Genomic DNA, 16,834 nt, shown 5'->3' on the forward strand with positions numbered 1-16,834 from the left:
TTTCTTATTTAAGAACAAAAACGCTTAGAAGCTTTAGATTTACCCTTAGATCTTATCTTGAGGCAAAAAAACTCCCTTCCCCCCAATGACAGTTGAAATTATTGAATCCAACTGCGAACCAAATAATTCATTACCTTGGAAGGAAAGAAATAGCAATCTGGACTTAGAAGTCATATAAGCATTCCAAGATTTAAGCTACAAAGCTCTTCTAGCTAAAAACATAATTTATGTAAGAACTTACCTGATAAATTCATTTCTTTCATATTAGCAAGAGTCCATGAGCTAGTGACGTATGGGATATACATTCCTACCAGGAGGGGCAAAGTTTCCCAAACCTCAAAATGCCTATAAATACACCCCTCACCACACCCACAAATCAGTTTAACGAATAGCCAAGAAGTGGGGTGATAGGAAAAAAGTGTGAAGCATAAATATAAGGAATTGGAATAATTGTGCTTTAAATAAAAAAATCATAACCACAAAAAAAGGGTGGGCCTCATGGACTCTTGCTAATATGAAAGAAATGAATTTATCAGGTAAGTTCTTACATAAATTATGTTTTCTTTCATGTAATTAGCAAGAGTCCATGAGCTAGTGACGTATGGGATAATGACTACCCAAGATGTGGATCTTCCACGCAAGAGTCACTAGAGAGGGAGGGATAAAATAAAGACAGCCAATTCCGCTGAAAAAAATCCACACCCAAAAATAAAGTTTAAATCTTATAAAGAAAAAAAATGAAAATATAAGCAGAAGAATCAAACTAAAACAGCTGCCTGAAGTACTTTTCTACCAAAGACAGCTTCAGAAGAAGAAAACACATCAAAATGGTAGAATTTAGTAAAAGTATGCAAAGAAGACCAAGTTGCTGCTTTGCAAATCTGATCAACCGAAGCTTCATTCCTAAACGCCCAGGAAGTAGAAACTGACCTAGTAGAATGAGCTGTAATCCTTTGAGGCGGAGTTTTACCCGACTCGACATAAGCATGATGAATTAAAGATTTCAACCAAGATGCCAAAGAAATGGCAGAGGCCTTCTGACCTTTCCTAGAACCGGAAAAGATAACAAATAGACGAAGTCTTTCGGAAATTCTTAGTAGCTTCAACATAATATTTCAAAGCTCTAACTACATCCAAAGAATGCAATGATTTCTCCTTAGAATTCTTAGGATTAGGACATAATGAAGGAACCACAATTTCTCTAATGTTGTTGGAATTCACAACATTAGGTAAAAAATTTAAAAGAAGTTCGCAACACCGCCTTATCCTGGTGAAAAATCAGAAAAGGAGACTCACAAGAAAGAGCAGATAATTCAGAAACTCTTCTGGCAGAAGAGATGGCAAAAAGGAACAAAACTTTCCAAGAAAGTTATTGAATGACCAAAGAATGCATAGGTTCAAACGGAGGAGCTTGAAGAGCCCTCAGAACCAAATTCAAACTCCAAGGAGGAGAAATTGACTTAATGACAGGTTTTATACGAACCAAAGCTTGTACAAAACAATGAATATCAGGAAGATTAGCAATCTTTCTGTGAAAAAGAACAGAAAGAGCAGAGATTTGTCCTTTCAAGGAACTTGCAGACAAACCTTTATCCAAACCACCCTGAAGAAACTGTAAAATTCTCGGAATTCTAAAAGAATGCCAGGAAAAATGATGAGAAAGACACCAAGAAATATGTCTTCCAGACTCTATAATATATCTCCCTAGATACAGATTTACGAGCCTGTAACATAGTATTAATCACAGGGTCAGAGAAACCTCTTTGACTAAGAATCAAGCGTTCAATCTCCATACCTTTAAATTTAAGGATTTGAGATCCTGATGGAAAAAACAGAATTTATGCTTACCTGATAAATTACTTTCTCCAACGGTGTGTCCGGTCCACGGCGTCATCCTTACTTGTGGGATATTCTCTTCCCCAACAGGAAATGGCAAAGAGCCCAGCAAAGCTGGTCACATGATCCCTCCTAGGCTCCGCCTACCCCAGTCATTCGACCGACGGACAGGAGGAAATATGCATAGGAGAAACCATATGATACCGTGGTGACTGTAGTTAGAGAAAATAATTCATCAGACCTGATTAAAAAAACCAGGGCGGGCCGTGGACCGGACACACCGTTGGAGAAAGTAATTTATCAGGTAAGCATAAATTCTGTTTTCTCCAACATAGGTGTCTCCGGTCCACGGCGTCATCCTTACTTGTGGGAACCAATACCAAAGCTTTAGGACACGGATGAAGGGAGGGAGCAAATCAGGTCACCTAAACGGAAGGCACCACAGCTTGCAAAACCTTTCTCCCAAAAATAGCCTCCGAAGAACCAAAAGTATCAAATTTGTAAAATTTGGCAAAAGTGTGCAGAGAAGACCAAGTCGCTGCCTTACATATCTGGTCAACAGAAGCCTCGTTCTTGAAGGCCCATGTGGAAGCCACAGCCCTAGTGGAGTGAGCTGTGATTCTTTCAGGAGGCTGCCGTCCGGCAGTCTCATAAGCCAATCGGATAATGCTTTTAAGCCAAAAAGAAAGAGAGGTAGAAGTTGCTTTTTGACCTCTCCTTTTACCAGAATAAACAACAAACAAAGAAGATGTTTGTCTGAAATCTTTAGTAGCCTCTAAACAGAATTTTACAGCACGGACTACGTCCAAATTGTGTAACAAACGTTCCTTCTTTGAAACTGGATTCGGACACAAAGAAGGTACAACTATCTCCTGGTTAATATTTTTGTTGGAAACAACTTTCGGAAGAAAACCAGGCTTAGTACGCAAAACCACCTTATCTGCATGGAACACCAGATAGGGCGGAGAACACTGCAGAGCAGATAACGCTGAAACTCTTCTAGCAGAAGAAATTGCAACCAAAAACAAAACTTTCCAAGATAATAACTTAATATCTACGGAATGTAAGGGTTCAAACGGAACCCCTTGAAGAACTGAAAGAACTAGATTTAGACTCCAGGGAGGAGTCAAAGGTCTGTAAACAGGCTTGATTCTAACCAGAGCCTGAACAAATGCTTGAACATCTGGCACAGCTGCCAGCCGTTTGTGAAGTAAAACAGATAAAGCAGAGATCTGTCCCTTCAGAGAACTTGCAGATAATCCTTTCTCCAAACCTTCTTGTAGAAAGGATAGAATCTTAGGAATTTTTATCTTGTTCCAGGGGAATCCTTTAGATTCACACCAACAGATATATTTTTTCCATATTTTATGGTAAATTTTTCTAGTTACAGGCTTTCTAGCCTGAATCATAGTATCTATTACAGAATCTGAAAACCCACGCTTTGATAAAATCAAGCGTTCAATCTCCAAGCCGTCAGTTGGAGGGAGACCAGATTCGGATGTTCGAATGGACCTTGAACAAGAAGGTCCTGTCTCAAAGGTAGCTTCCATGGTGGAGCCGATGACATATTCACCAGGTCTGCATACCAAGTCCTGCGTGGCCACGCAGGAGCTATCAAGATCACCGAAGCCCTCTCCTGATTGATCCTGGCTACCAGCCTGGGAATGAGAGGAAATGGTGGGAACACATAAGCTAGGTTGAAGGTCCAAGGCGCTACTAGTGCATCCACTAGAGTCGCCTTGGGATCGCTGGATCTGGACCCGTAGCAAGGAACCTTGACGTTCTGACGAGACGCCATCAGATCCATGTCTGGAATGCCCCATAATTGAGTTATTTGGGCAAAGATTTCCGGATGGAGTTCCCACTCCCCCGGATGGAAAGTCTGACGACTCAGAAAATCCGCTTCCCAATTTTCCACTCCTGGGATGTGGATTGCAGACAAGTGGCAGGAGTGATCCTCCGCCCATTGAATTATTTTGGTCACTTCTTCCATCGCCAGGGAACTCCTTGTTCCCCCCTGATGATTGATATATGCAACAGTCGTCATGTTGTCTGATTGAAACCGTATGAATTTGGCCTTTGCTAGTTGAGGCCAAGCTTTGAGAGCATTGAATATCGCTCTCAGTTCCAGAATGTTTATCGGGAGAAGAGATACTTCCCGAGACCATAGGCCCTGAGCTTTCAGGGGTTCCCAGACCGCGCCCCAGCCCACCAGACTGGCGTCGGTCGTGACAATGACCCACTCTGGTCTGCGGAAGCTCATTCCCTGTGACAGATTGTCCAGGGTCAGCCACCAACGGAGTGAATCTCTGGTCTTTTGATCTACTTGAATCGTCGGAGACAAGTCTGTATAATCCCCATTCCACTGTCTGAGCATGCACAGTTGTAATGGTCTTAGATGAATTCGTGCAAAAGGAACTATGTCCATTGCTGCAACCATCAATCCTATTACTTCCATGCACTGCGCTATGGAAGGACGAAGAACGGAATGAAGTACTTGACAAGAGCTTAGAAGTTTTGATTTTCTGACCTCTGTCAGAAAAATCCTCATTTCTAAGGAATCTATTATTGTTCCCAAGAAGGGAACTCTTGTTGACGGGGACAGAGAACTTTTTTCTTTGTTCACCTTCCATCCGTGAGATCTGAGAAAGGCTAGGACGATGTCCGTATGAGCCTTTGCTTTTGACAGAGACGACGCTTGAATCAGGATGTCGTCCAAGTAAGGTACCACTGCAATGCCCCTTGGTCTTAGAACCGCTAGAAGGGACCCTAGTACCTTTGTGAAAATTCTCGGAGCAGTGGCTAATCCGAATGGAAGTGCCACAAACTGGTAATGCTTGTCCAGAAAGGCGAACCTTAGGAACTGATAATGTTCCTTGTGGATAGGAATATGTAGGTACGCATCCTTTAAATCCACCGTGGTCATAAATTGACCTTCCTGGATGGTGGGAAGGATCGTTCGAATGGTTTCCATTTTGAACGATGGAACCCTGAGAAATTTGTTTAAGATCTTGAGATCTAAAATTGGTCTGAATGTTCCCTCCTTTTTGGGAACTATGAACAGGTTGGAGTAAAACCCCATCCCTTGTTCTCCTATTGGAACTGGATGAATTACTCCCATCTTTAACAGGTCTTCTACACAATGTAAGAATGCCTGTCTTTTTATTTGGTTTGAAGATAATTGAGACCTGTGGAACCTTCCCCTTGGGGGTAGATCCTTGAATACCAGGAGATAACCTTGAGAAACTATTTCTAGTGCCCAAGGATCCTGAACATCTCTTGCCCAAGCCTGAGCGAAGAGAGAAAGTCTGCCCCCCACCAGATCCGGTCCCGGATCGGGGGCCATCCCTTCATGCTGTTTTGGTAGCAGTGGCAGGCTTCTTGGCCTGCTTACCCTTGTTCCAGCCTTGCATCGGTCTCCAGGCTGGTTTGGGTTGTGAAGTATTACCCTCTTGCTTAGAGGATGTAGAATTAGAGGCTGGTCCGTTTCTGCGAAAGGGACGAAAATTAGGCTTATTTTTAGCCTTAAAAGACCTATCCTGAGGGAGGGCGTGGCCCTTTCCCCCGGTGATGTCTGAAATAATCTCTTTCAAATCAGGACCAAACAGTGTTTTACCCTTGAAAGGGATGTTAAGCAATTTTGTCTTGGAAGACACATCCGCTGACCAAGACTTTAGCCAAAGCGCTCTGCGCGCCACGATAGCAAACCCTGAATTTTTCGCCGCTAATCTAGCTAATTGCAAAGCGGCATCTAAAATAAAAGAGTTAGCCAATTTAAGTGCTTGAACTCTGTCCATAACCTCCTCATACGAGGATTCTTTATTGAGCGACTTTTCTAGTTCTTCGAACCAGAAACATGCTGCCGTAGTGACAGGAACAATGCATGAAATTGGTTGTAGAAGGTAACCTTGCTGAACAAACATCTTTTTAAGCAAACCCTCTAATTTTTTATCCATAGGATCTTTGAAAGCACAACTATCTTCTATAGGGATAGTAGTGCGTTTGTTTAGAGTAGAAACCGCCCCCTCGACCTTGGGGACGGTCTGCCATAAGTCCTTTCTGGGGTCGACAATAGGAAATAATTTCTTAAATATAGGGGGAGGAACAAAAGGTATGCCGGGCCTTTCCCACTCCTTATTTACTATGTCCGCCACCCGCTTGGGTATAGGAAAAGCATCGGGGGGCACCGGAACCTCTAGGAACTTGTCCATCTTACATAATTTCTCTGGAATGACCAAATTGTCACAATCATCCAGAGTAGATAATACCTCCTTAAGCAGTGCGCGGAGATGTTCTAATTTAAATTTAAATGTTACAACATCAGGTTCAGCTTGTTGAGAAATTTTTCCTGAATCTGAAATTTCTCCCTCAGACAAAACCTCCCTCCTGGCCCCTTCAGATTGGTGTGAGGGTATGTCAGAACAGTTATCAGCGTCCTCTTGCTCTTCAGTGTTTAAAACAGAGCAATCGCGCTCTCTCTGATAAGTAGGCATTTTGGATAAAATGTTTGCAATAGAATTATCCATTACGGCCGTTAATTGTTGCATGGTAATAAGTATTGGCGCACTAGATGTACTAGGGGCCTCTTGTGTGGGCAAAACTGGTGTAGACACAGAAGGGGATGATGCAGTATCATGCTTACTCCCCTCATTTGAGGAATCATCTTGGGCAATATAATTATCTGTGGCATCATTGTACCTACTTTGTTTGGACACTATGGCACAATTATCACATAAATTTAAATGGGGAGAAACCTTAGTTTTCATACATATAGAACATAGCTTATCTGATGGTACAGACATGTTAAACAGGCTTAAACTTGTCAACAAAGCACAAAAAACGTTTTAAAATAAAACCGTTACTGTCACTTTAAATTTTAAACTGAACACACTTTATTACTGAATATGTGAAAAAGTATGAAGGAATTGTTCAAAATTCACCAAAATTTCACCACAGTGTCTTAAAGCCTTAAAAGTATTGCACACCAAATTTGAAAGCTTTAACCCTTAAAATAACGGAACCGGAGCCGTTTTTACATTTAACCCCTATACAGTCCCAGCTATCTGCTTTGCTGAGACCCAACCAAGCCCAGAGGGGAATACGATACCAAATGACGCCTTCTATAAGCTTTTTCAGTGCTTCTTAGCTCCTCACACATGCATCTGCATGCCTTGCTCTCCAAAAACAACTGCGCATTAGTGGCGCGAAAATGAGGCTCTGCCTATGACTAGAAAAGGCCCCCATCTGAAAAAGGTGTCCAATACAGTGCCTGCCGTTTTTTAAAACAATCCCCAAGATTATAATAATTATTAAGAGTTATAATCTGCAAAATATGCTTAGCAAAGTAATCGTTTTAGCCCAGAAAAATGTCTACCAGTTTTTTAAGCCCTTATGAAGCCCTTTATTCTTTTACTTAATCTAAGAAAATGGCTTACCGGTTCCCATAGGGGAAATGACAGCCTTCCAGCATTACATAGTCTTGTTAGAAATGTGGCCAGTCATACCTCAAGCAGAAAAGTCTGCCAACTGTTTCCCCCAACTGAAGTTACTTCATCTCAACAGTCCTGTGTGGAAACAGCAATCGATTTTAGTAACGTTTGCTAAAATCATCTTCCTCTTACAAACAGAAATCTTCATCTCTTTTCTGTTTCAGAGTAAATAGTACATACCAGCACTATTTTAAAATAACAAACACTTGATTGAAGGATAAAAACTACATTTAAACACCAAAAAACTCTTAACCATCTCCGTGGAGATGTTGCCTGTGCAACGGCAAAGAGAATGGCTGGGGTGGGCGGAGCCTAGGAGGGATCATGTGACCAGCTTTGCTGGGCTCTTTGCCATTTCCTGTTGGGGAAGAGAATATCCCACAAGTAAGGATGACGCCGTGGACCGGACACACCTATGTTGGAGAAAAGGACCTTGCGACAGAAGGTCTGGCCTTAACGGAAGAGTCCACGGTTGGCAAGAGGCCATCCGGACAAGATCCGCATACCAAAAACTGTGAGCTACCAGCAGAACAAACGAGCATTCCTTCAGAATTTTGGAGATTACTCTTGGAAGAAGAACTAGAGGCGGAAAGATATAGACAGGATGATACTTCCAAGGAAGTGACAATGCATCCACTGCTACCGCTTGAGGATCCCTGGATCTAGACAGATACCTGGGAAGTTTCTTGTTTAGATGAGAGGCCATCAAATCTATTTCTGGAAGTCCCCACATTTGAACAATCTGAAGAAATACCTCTGGGTGAAGAGACCATTCGCCCGGATGTAACGTTTGGCGACTGAGATAATCCGCTTCCCAATTGTCTATACCTGGGATAAGAACCGCAGAAACTAGACAGGAGCTGGATTCCGCCCATACCAGAATTCGAGATACTTCTTTCATAGCCAGAGGACTGTGAGTCCCTCCTTGATGATTGATGTATGCCACAGTTGTGACATTGTCTGTCTGAAAACAAATGAACTATTCTCTCTTTAGAAGAGGCCAAGACTGAAGAGCTCTGAAAAATTGCACGGAGTTCCAAAATATTGATCGGTAATCTCACCTCCTGAGATTCCCAAACCCCTTGTGCTGTCAGAGACCCCCACACAGCTCCCCAACCTGTAAGGCTTGCATCTGTTGAAATTACAGACCAGGTCGGAAGAACAAAAGAAGCCCCCTGAACTAAACGATGGTGATCTGTCCACCACGTCAGAGAGTGTCGTACAATCGGTTTTAAAGATATTAATTGAGATATCTTTGTGTAATCCCTGCACCACTGGTTCAGCATACAGAGCTGAAGAGGCCGCATGTGAAAACGAGCAAAGGGGATCGCGTCCTATGCCGCAGTCATAAGACCTAGAATTTCCATGCATAAGGCTACCGAAGGGAAAGATTGTGACTGAAGGTTTCGACAAGCTGATATCAATTTTAGACGTCTCTTGTCTGTCAAAGATAGAGTCATGGACACTGAATCTATCTGAAAACCTAAAAAGGTTACCCGAGTCTGAGGAATCAATGAACTTTTTGGTAAATTGATCCTCCAACCATGATGTTGAAGAAACAACACAAGTCGATTCGTATGAGATTCTGCTAAATGTGAAGACTGAGCAAGTACCAAGATATCGTCCAAATAAGGAATACCACAATACCCTGTTCTCTGATTACAGACAGAAGGGCACTGAGAACCTTCGTAAAAATTCTTGGAGCTGTAGCTAGACCAAACGGCAGAGCCACAAACTGGTAATGCTTGTCTAGGAAAGAGAATCTCAGAAACTGATAGTGATCTGGATGAATCGGAATATGCAGATATGCATCCTGTAAATCTATTGTAGACATATAATGCCCTTGCTGAACAAAAGGCAGGATAGTCCTTACAGTTACCATTTTGAATGTTGGTATCCTTACATAACGATTCAATATTTTTAGATCCAGAACTGGTCTGAAGGAATTTTCCTTCTTTGGTACAATGAAGAGATTTGAATAAAACCCCAGTCCCTGTTCCAGAACTGGAACTGGCATAATTACTCCAGTCAACTCTAGATCTGAAACACATTTCAGAAATGCTGAGCCTTCGCTGGGTTTACTGGGACACGGGAAAGAAAAAATCTCTTTGCAGGAGGCCTTATCTTGAAGCCAATTCTGTACCCTTCTGAAACAATGTTCTGAATCCAAAGATTGTGAACGGAATTGATCCAAATTTCTTTGAAAAAACGTAATCTGCCCCCTACCAGCTGAGCTGGAATGAGGGCCGCACCTTCATGTGGACTTAGGAGCTGGCTTTGATTTTCTAAAAGGCTTGGATTTATTCCAGACTGGAGATGGTTTCCAAACTGATACCACTCCTGAGGATGAAGGATCAGGTTTTTGTTCCTTGTTGTGACGAAAGGAACGAAAACGATTATTACCCTGGAAAGAAAGGGAAAGCAGAGTAGACTTAGAAGACATATCAGCATTCCAAGTTTTAAGCCATAAAGCTCTTCTAGCTAAAATAGCTAGAGACATATACCTGACATCAACTCTAATGATATCAAAGATGGCATCACAAATAAAATTATTAGCATGTTGAAGAAGAATAAGAATGCTATGAGAATTATGATCTGTTACTTGTTGAGCTAAAGCTTCTAACCAAAAGATGAAGCTGCAGCGACATCCGCTAAAGATATAGCAGGTCTAAGAAGATTACCTGAACACAAGTAAGCTTTTCTTAGAAAGGATTCAATTTTCCTATCTAAAGGATCCTTAAAGGAAGTACCATCTGCCGTAGGAATAGTAGTACGCTTAACAAGAGTAGAGACAGCCCCATCAACTTTAGGGATTTTGTCCCAAAACTCTAATCTGTCAGATGGCACAGGATATAATTGCTTAAAACGTTTAGAAGGAGTAAATGAATTACCCAAATTATTCCATTCCCTGGAAATTACTTCAGAAATAGCAATAGGGACAGGAAAAAACTTCTGGAATAACTACAGGAGATTTAAAAACCTTATCTAAACGTTTAGATTTAGTATCAAGAGGACCAGAATCCTCAATTTCTAATGCAATTAGGACTTCTTTAAGTAAAGAACGAATAAATTCCATTTTAGATAAATATGAAGATTTATCAGCATCAACCTCTGAAACAGAATCCTCTGAACCAGAAGAACCATTATCAGAATCAGAATGATGATGTTCATTTAAAAATTCATCTGAAAAATGAGAAGTTTTAAAAGACTTTTTACGTTTACTAGAAGGAGGAATAACAGACATAGCCTTCTTAATGGATTTAGAAACAAAACCTCTTATGTTATCAGGAACACTCTGAGTATTAGATGTTGACAGAACAGCAACAGGTAATGTAACAGTACTAAAGGAAATATTATCTGCATTAACAAGTTTGTCATGACAAAACAGTACAAACAACAGCTGGAGGAACAGATACCATAAGTTTACAGCAGATACACTTAGCTTTGGTAGCTCCAGCACCAGGCAGCGATTTTCCAGAAGTATCTTCTGACTCAGTTTCAACGTGGGACATCTTGCAATATGTAATAGAAAAAACAACATATAAAGCAAAATTGATCAAATTCCTTAAATGACAGTTTCAGGAATGGGAAAAAAAATGCCAGTGAACAAGCTTCTAGCAACCAGAAGCAATAAAAAATGAGACTTAAATAATGTGGAGACAATAGTGACGCCCATATTTTTTTAGCGCCAAAAATGACGCCCACATTATATGGCGCCTAAATGCTTTTGGCGTCAAAAATGACGCCACATCCGGAACGCCGACACTTTTGGCGCAAAAGAACGTCAAAAATGACGCAACTTCCGGCGACACATATGACGCCGGAAACAGAAAAAAAAAAATTGCGCCAAAAAAGTCAGCGCCAAGAATGACGCAATAAAATGAAGCATTTTCAGCCACCGCGAGCCTAACAGCCCACAGGGAAAAAGTCAAATTTTTAAGGTAAGAAAAAAATTGATTTATTCATATGCATTATCCCAAATATGAAACTGACTGTCTGAAATAAGGAATGTTGAACATCCTGAGTCAAGGCAAATAAATGTTTGAATACATATATTTAGAACTTTATAAAAAAGCGCCAAACCATAGCTTAGAGTGTCACAGAAAATAAGATTTACTTACCCCAGGACACTCATCTACATGTTGTAGAAAGCCAAACCAGTACTGAAACGAAAATCAGCAGAGGTAATGGTATAAATAAGAGTATATCGTCGATCTGAAAAGGGAGGTAAGAGATGAATCTCTACGACCGATAACAGAGAACCTATGAAATAGACCCCGTAGAAGGAGATCATTGAATTCAAATAGGCAATACTCTCCTCACATCCCTCTGACATTCACTGCACGCTGAGAGGAAAACCGGGCTCCAACCTGCTGCGGAGCGCATATAAACGTAGAATCTAGCACAAACTTACTTCACCACCTCCATAGGAGGCAAAGTTTGTAAAACTGATTTGTGGGTGTGGTGAGGGGTGTATTTATAGGCATTTTGAGGTTTGGGAAACTTTGACCCTCCTGGTAGGAATGTATATCCCATACGTCAATAGCTCATGGACTTCTGCTAATTACATGAAAGAAATAGCAAAAGCAGAGATTTAACATCAATTTTGGTGATATCAAAAAATGGCATCACAAATTAAATTATTAGCATGTTGAATCAAGTTAACAAAGCTAGACAAATCATGATTCGATACTTGTCGCGCTAAATTTTCCAACCAAAAAGTTGAAGCAGCTGCAACATCAGCCAAAGAAATTGCAGGCCTAAGAAGAAGACCTGAAAATAAATAAGCTTTCCTAGATAAGATTCAAGTTTCCTATCTAAAGGATCTTTAAAAGAAAAACTATCTTCCGTAGGAATAGTAGTACGTTTAGCAAGAGCAGAGAAAGCCCCATCAACTTTGGGGATCTTTTACCAAAACTCCAATCTAACTGCAATAAAAGGATACCATTTTTTAAACCTTATTAAAGGGCCATTATACACTCAAAAAAATATAGGCGATTTAAATTAAGCACCAAAAGAAGATAAAGTTTATAATTGACATGTGTTAGCAATTTTGCTGCTAACTTTCCTAAAAATGGTTATAAAGTTTCTAATCCTCTCAGTGCATGAGAATACGAACGTAATCTCCACTAGCTTCAGAGCAAGGCTTTTTCTACACTCCCTATCTAGTGTCCTTTACAGCCAGCCCCCATGCTGGGGCTGTCTGTGTAATAGATAAGCCTGTCACAAATCCCCTCACCTCTCTCAGCCTTTCTTCCTAACTATTTACACTGGCTGGGCAGGATCTCACTCCCCACTCTGTCCTCCCGGTAAGCATTCTGTAGAAAAAAGGGGAATATTCCACTCACAGCTTTGTGAAACATGATCCTGAGATGTTTTACAGAGCTGTGTGTGAAAATATTCAGAGTGCCGTAGAGAGGATAAAGAGGGAGTCAGATATATGCACAGTTGCACTGGGTTTTTTTTATATGGGCAGATGTATTTTACATGTATATCAGCTGAGCCTGAGAGATGTAGACAGAGCATAATTGTATCTGTAGCATACTGCACATGAGCTAAATAACAGGGATTCTACCCCAGCAGTGTCTCAGTTTCATCTGCACCTCGGCAACATCCAGAGCTCCGCCCCCAGCTACTCCCACTCTCCTGCCTCCTCAAATATTCATATTGTAGCTGTAAAGCTGGGGGCGGAGCTCTGGATGTTGCCGAGGTGCAGAATATGAAACAGAGAATGTGTTGGGATAAAATCCCTGTGATTTAAAGGGACAGTCTTCCATAGAATTGTTATTGTTTTAAAAGATTGATAATCCCTTTATTACCCATTTCCCAGTTTTGCATAACCAACACAGTTATATTAATATACTTTTTACCTCTGTGATTACCTTGTATCTAGGAACCTTCTTCCAGCCCCCTGATCACATGACTGTGACTGTTTATTACCTATTGTCTTAAATTTAGCATTGTTTTGTGCTAAATCTTAAATAACACCCTGTGCCTGAACACAGTGTTATCTATATGGCCCACGTGTACTTTCTGTCTCTTTGTGTTGAAAAGAGATTTAAAAAGCATGTGATAAGAAGCAGCCCTCAAAGGCTTAGAAATTAGCATATGAGTCTACCTATGTTTAGTTTAAACTAAGAATACCAAGAGAAAAAAGCAAATTTGATTATAAAAGTAAATTGCAAAGTTGATTAAAATTTAAAGTCCTATCTGAATAATGAAAGTTTAATTTATACTAGACTGTCCCTTTAACTCATGTGCAGTTTGTTACAGATACAATTAAATGATCTGTCTACATCTCTCAGGCTCAGCTGATATACATGTAAAATACATCTGCCCATATAAAAAAAAACTGTGCATATATCTGACTCCCTCTTTGTCCTCACTACGGCACTCTGAATATTTTCACACACAGCTCTGTAAAACATCTCAGGATCATGTTTCACAGAGCTGCAAGTGGAATATTCCCCTTGTTTCTACAGAATGCTTACCGGGAGGACAGAGGGGGGAGTGAGATACTGCCCAGCCAGTGTAAACAGTCAGGAAGAAACGGCTGAGAGAGGTGAGGGGATTTGTGTCAGGCTTACCTATTACACAGACAGCCCCAGCATGGGGGCTGGCTGTAAAGGACACTAGATAGGGAGTGTAGAAAAAGCCTTGCTCTGAAGCTAGTGGAGATTACGTTCGTATTCTCATGCACTAAGAGGATTAGAAACTTTATAATCATTTTTAGTGTTTAGTGAGAGTTAGCAGCAAAATTGCTAACACATGTCAATTATAAACTTTATCTTCTTTTGGTGCTTAATTTAAATAGCCTATATTTTTTGAGTGTATAATGGTCCTTTGAAGAAGGAATAAAAGAAGTACCAGGCCTATTCCATTCCTTAGAAATCATATCAGAAATAGCATCAGGAACTGAAAAAACCTCTGAAATAACCACAGGAGGTTTATAAACATAATTTTAACGTTTACTAGCTTTAATATCAAGAGGACTAGTTTCCTCAATATCCAATATAATCAACACTTCTTCAACAAAGAACAAATGTACTCCATTTTAAATAAATAAGGAGATTTGTCAGTGTCAATATCTGAGGAAGGATCTTCTGAATCAGATAGATCCTCATCAGAGGAGGATAATTCAGTATGTTGTCGGTCATTTGAAATTTCATCAACTTTATGAGAAGTTTAAAAAGACCTGTCACGAAAACCTCAGGATTGAGATAAGAAGGGGTTAATTCTGTGTAGCTTGAACTCAAAAATAGCTATTTGTTTTCAAGAAGAATTGTAACTTGTGTTTTCTTTGAACTGCCAGGCGTTTCCTAAATAGCCCACCAAATGTTAGTGTGTATGCATTGAAAGTCACTGAAGCTCTTAGTCACAGAGATACACAGGATAAAGTTTATGGGGCCCATTTATCAAAGGGCTTGCGGACCTGATCCGACACTGCGGATCAGGTCCGCAAGACCTCGCTAAATGAGGAGAGCAATACGCTCTCCGCATTTAACATTGCACCAGCAGCTCACAAGAGCTGCTGGTGCAACGACGCCCCCTGCTGACTCGCGGCCAATCGGCCGCCAGCAGGGGGGTGTCAATCAACCCAATCGTTTTCGATCGGGTTGATTTCCGGCGATTCCTGTCCGCCTGCTCAGACCGCTGCTTCATAACTTGTGTTTCTGGCGAGTCTGAAGACTCGCCAGAAACACGGCCCTTCAAGCTCCGTACGGAGCTTGATAAATGGGCCTGCATGGCTTAAGCTGTCAATAGAATGCCTGATGCAAAACAGGCCCTTCATTACAAAAACTGACCAGGTCACTGACAGGACATTGGTATATTATGTACATATGTGGGTTAAAACTGTTATAACCTTAAAGGAAGGTAAATATGACAACCTATGGCATATTTGATATCAAACCGATTCTCCCAATAAAACTAAAAGGTTCTAGATATGTAAATATAGAAATTTCTTACCTAGCAGAAATTATACTGGATTGTATAATTTCAGGCAAGAAATTAGTCTATTGAAGGTCATAAAGACAGGGGGGGTTTCTTAGCCCGCCCAGGAGGGTGTGGTTAAGCAACCTGATCTCTGAAAAATAGGTTTAAGAATCTTATTTCTTAACAATAAGATTGTCATTCTTACAAGGGGAGCTGCTGTACAGAAGTAAGGAGCCATCATTTTCATGCCATCCCCGGGCACAGAGCTTGAAAACTAGGAAAGTATTCAATTCTGTTTTTCTCCTTTTTTATTTTAAAACACTGTTTGCGTGTGTAATTTTATTTCTAACAACTTTTTATTAATAATGCATTGTGCAATATATTTTTGGCATAATAAATAATTCCTTTATTAAGTTTGGCCTTATCAGAAGCTTGCCTGGTGTGGCTAGATTGTGACCTATTGGTGGCCAAGAGGGGGGCTGACAACCCTTTCTGTGCCAAATAAGTGACTGGCGCAGGGTTGGATAACCTTGGTTCGTCACAAGACCTTTACATTTATTAGAGGGCGGGATTGCAGACAAAGCCTTCTGAATAGAATCAGCAATAAATTCTTATAAATTCACAGGTATATCTTGTACATTAGATGTTAAAAGATCAGCAACAGGCAATGTACTATTACTGATGGACACATTCTCTGCATGTAAAAGTTTATCATGACAATTTATTACAAACCACAGCTGGAGATATTATCTCCATAAGATTACAACAAATGTACTTATCTTTGGTAGAACTGTTATCAGTCAGCAGGATTCCAACAGTGTTTTCTGAGACAGGATCAGATTGAGACATCTTGCAAATGTAAGAGAAAAAACTTTCCAACAGCATAGCCCTCTGATAGAGAAAAAAGGCAAGAGTCATATAGGAATGGGGTTTAAATTATGAAAATATTTGGCGCCAAGAATGACGCACAAACAAAGAATTATTTTTTTCTGGCACTAACAACATCCGGAAATGACACACTTGCGTCATTGAAGACGCAACCTTGTGAAAGGACTAGGCGTCGATAAAGACGGCGGAAATGACGAATTTGCGTCATCGAACGTAACTTTGCGCTAAAAAAAAATCTTGCGCCAAAAATGACGCAATATTGTTTGGCATTTTTTGCCCTCGTGAGTCTAATTCTGCCCGCAAATTTAAAATGACAGTCAATTGCAAAAAGACTATACCCCTGGTAAGAAATATTTTCCAAAAAAATGCATTTCCCAGATATGAAACTGATAGTCTGCAAAAGGAAATATACTGAAACCTGAATCATGGCAAATATAAGTACAATACATATATTTAGAACTTTATATAAATACATAAAGTGCCAAACCATAGCTGAGAGTGTCTTAAGTAAATGAAAACATACTTACCAAAAGACACCCATCCACATATAGCAGATAGCCAAACCAGTACTGAAACAGTTATTAGTAGAGGTAATGGAATATGAGAGTATATCGTCGATCTGAAAAGGGAGGTAGGAGATGAATCTCTACGACCGATAACAGAGAACCTATGAAATAGATCCCTGT

The 16,834-nt window shown here is 40.5% G+C and overlaps 1 protein-coding gene across 2 annotated transcripts in view; it reads right to left on the bottom strand.

Moving 5' to 3' along the window:
* The window catches only part of FAM120A (family with sequence similarity 120A), a 297,370-nt gene that overhangs the window by 162,119 nt on the left and 118,417 nt on the right, over positions 1 to 16,834 (bottom strand). The gene's annotated exons all lie outside the window — the stretch shown is intronic.

This window comes from Bombina bombina, chromosome 7 (genome assembly GCF_027579735.1).
Source record: "Bombina bombina isolate aBomBom1 chromosome 7, aBomBom1.pri, whole genome shotgun sequence".
Lineage (NCBI taxonomy): Eukaryota > Metazoa > Chordata > Amphibia > Anura > Bombinatoridae > Bombina > Bombina bombina.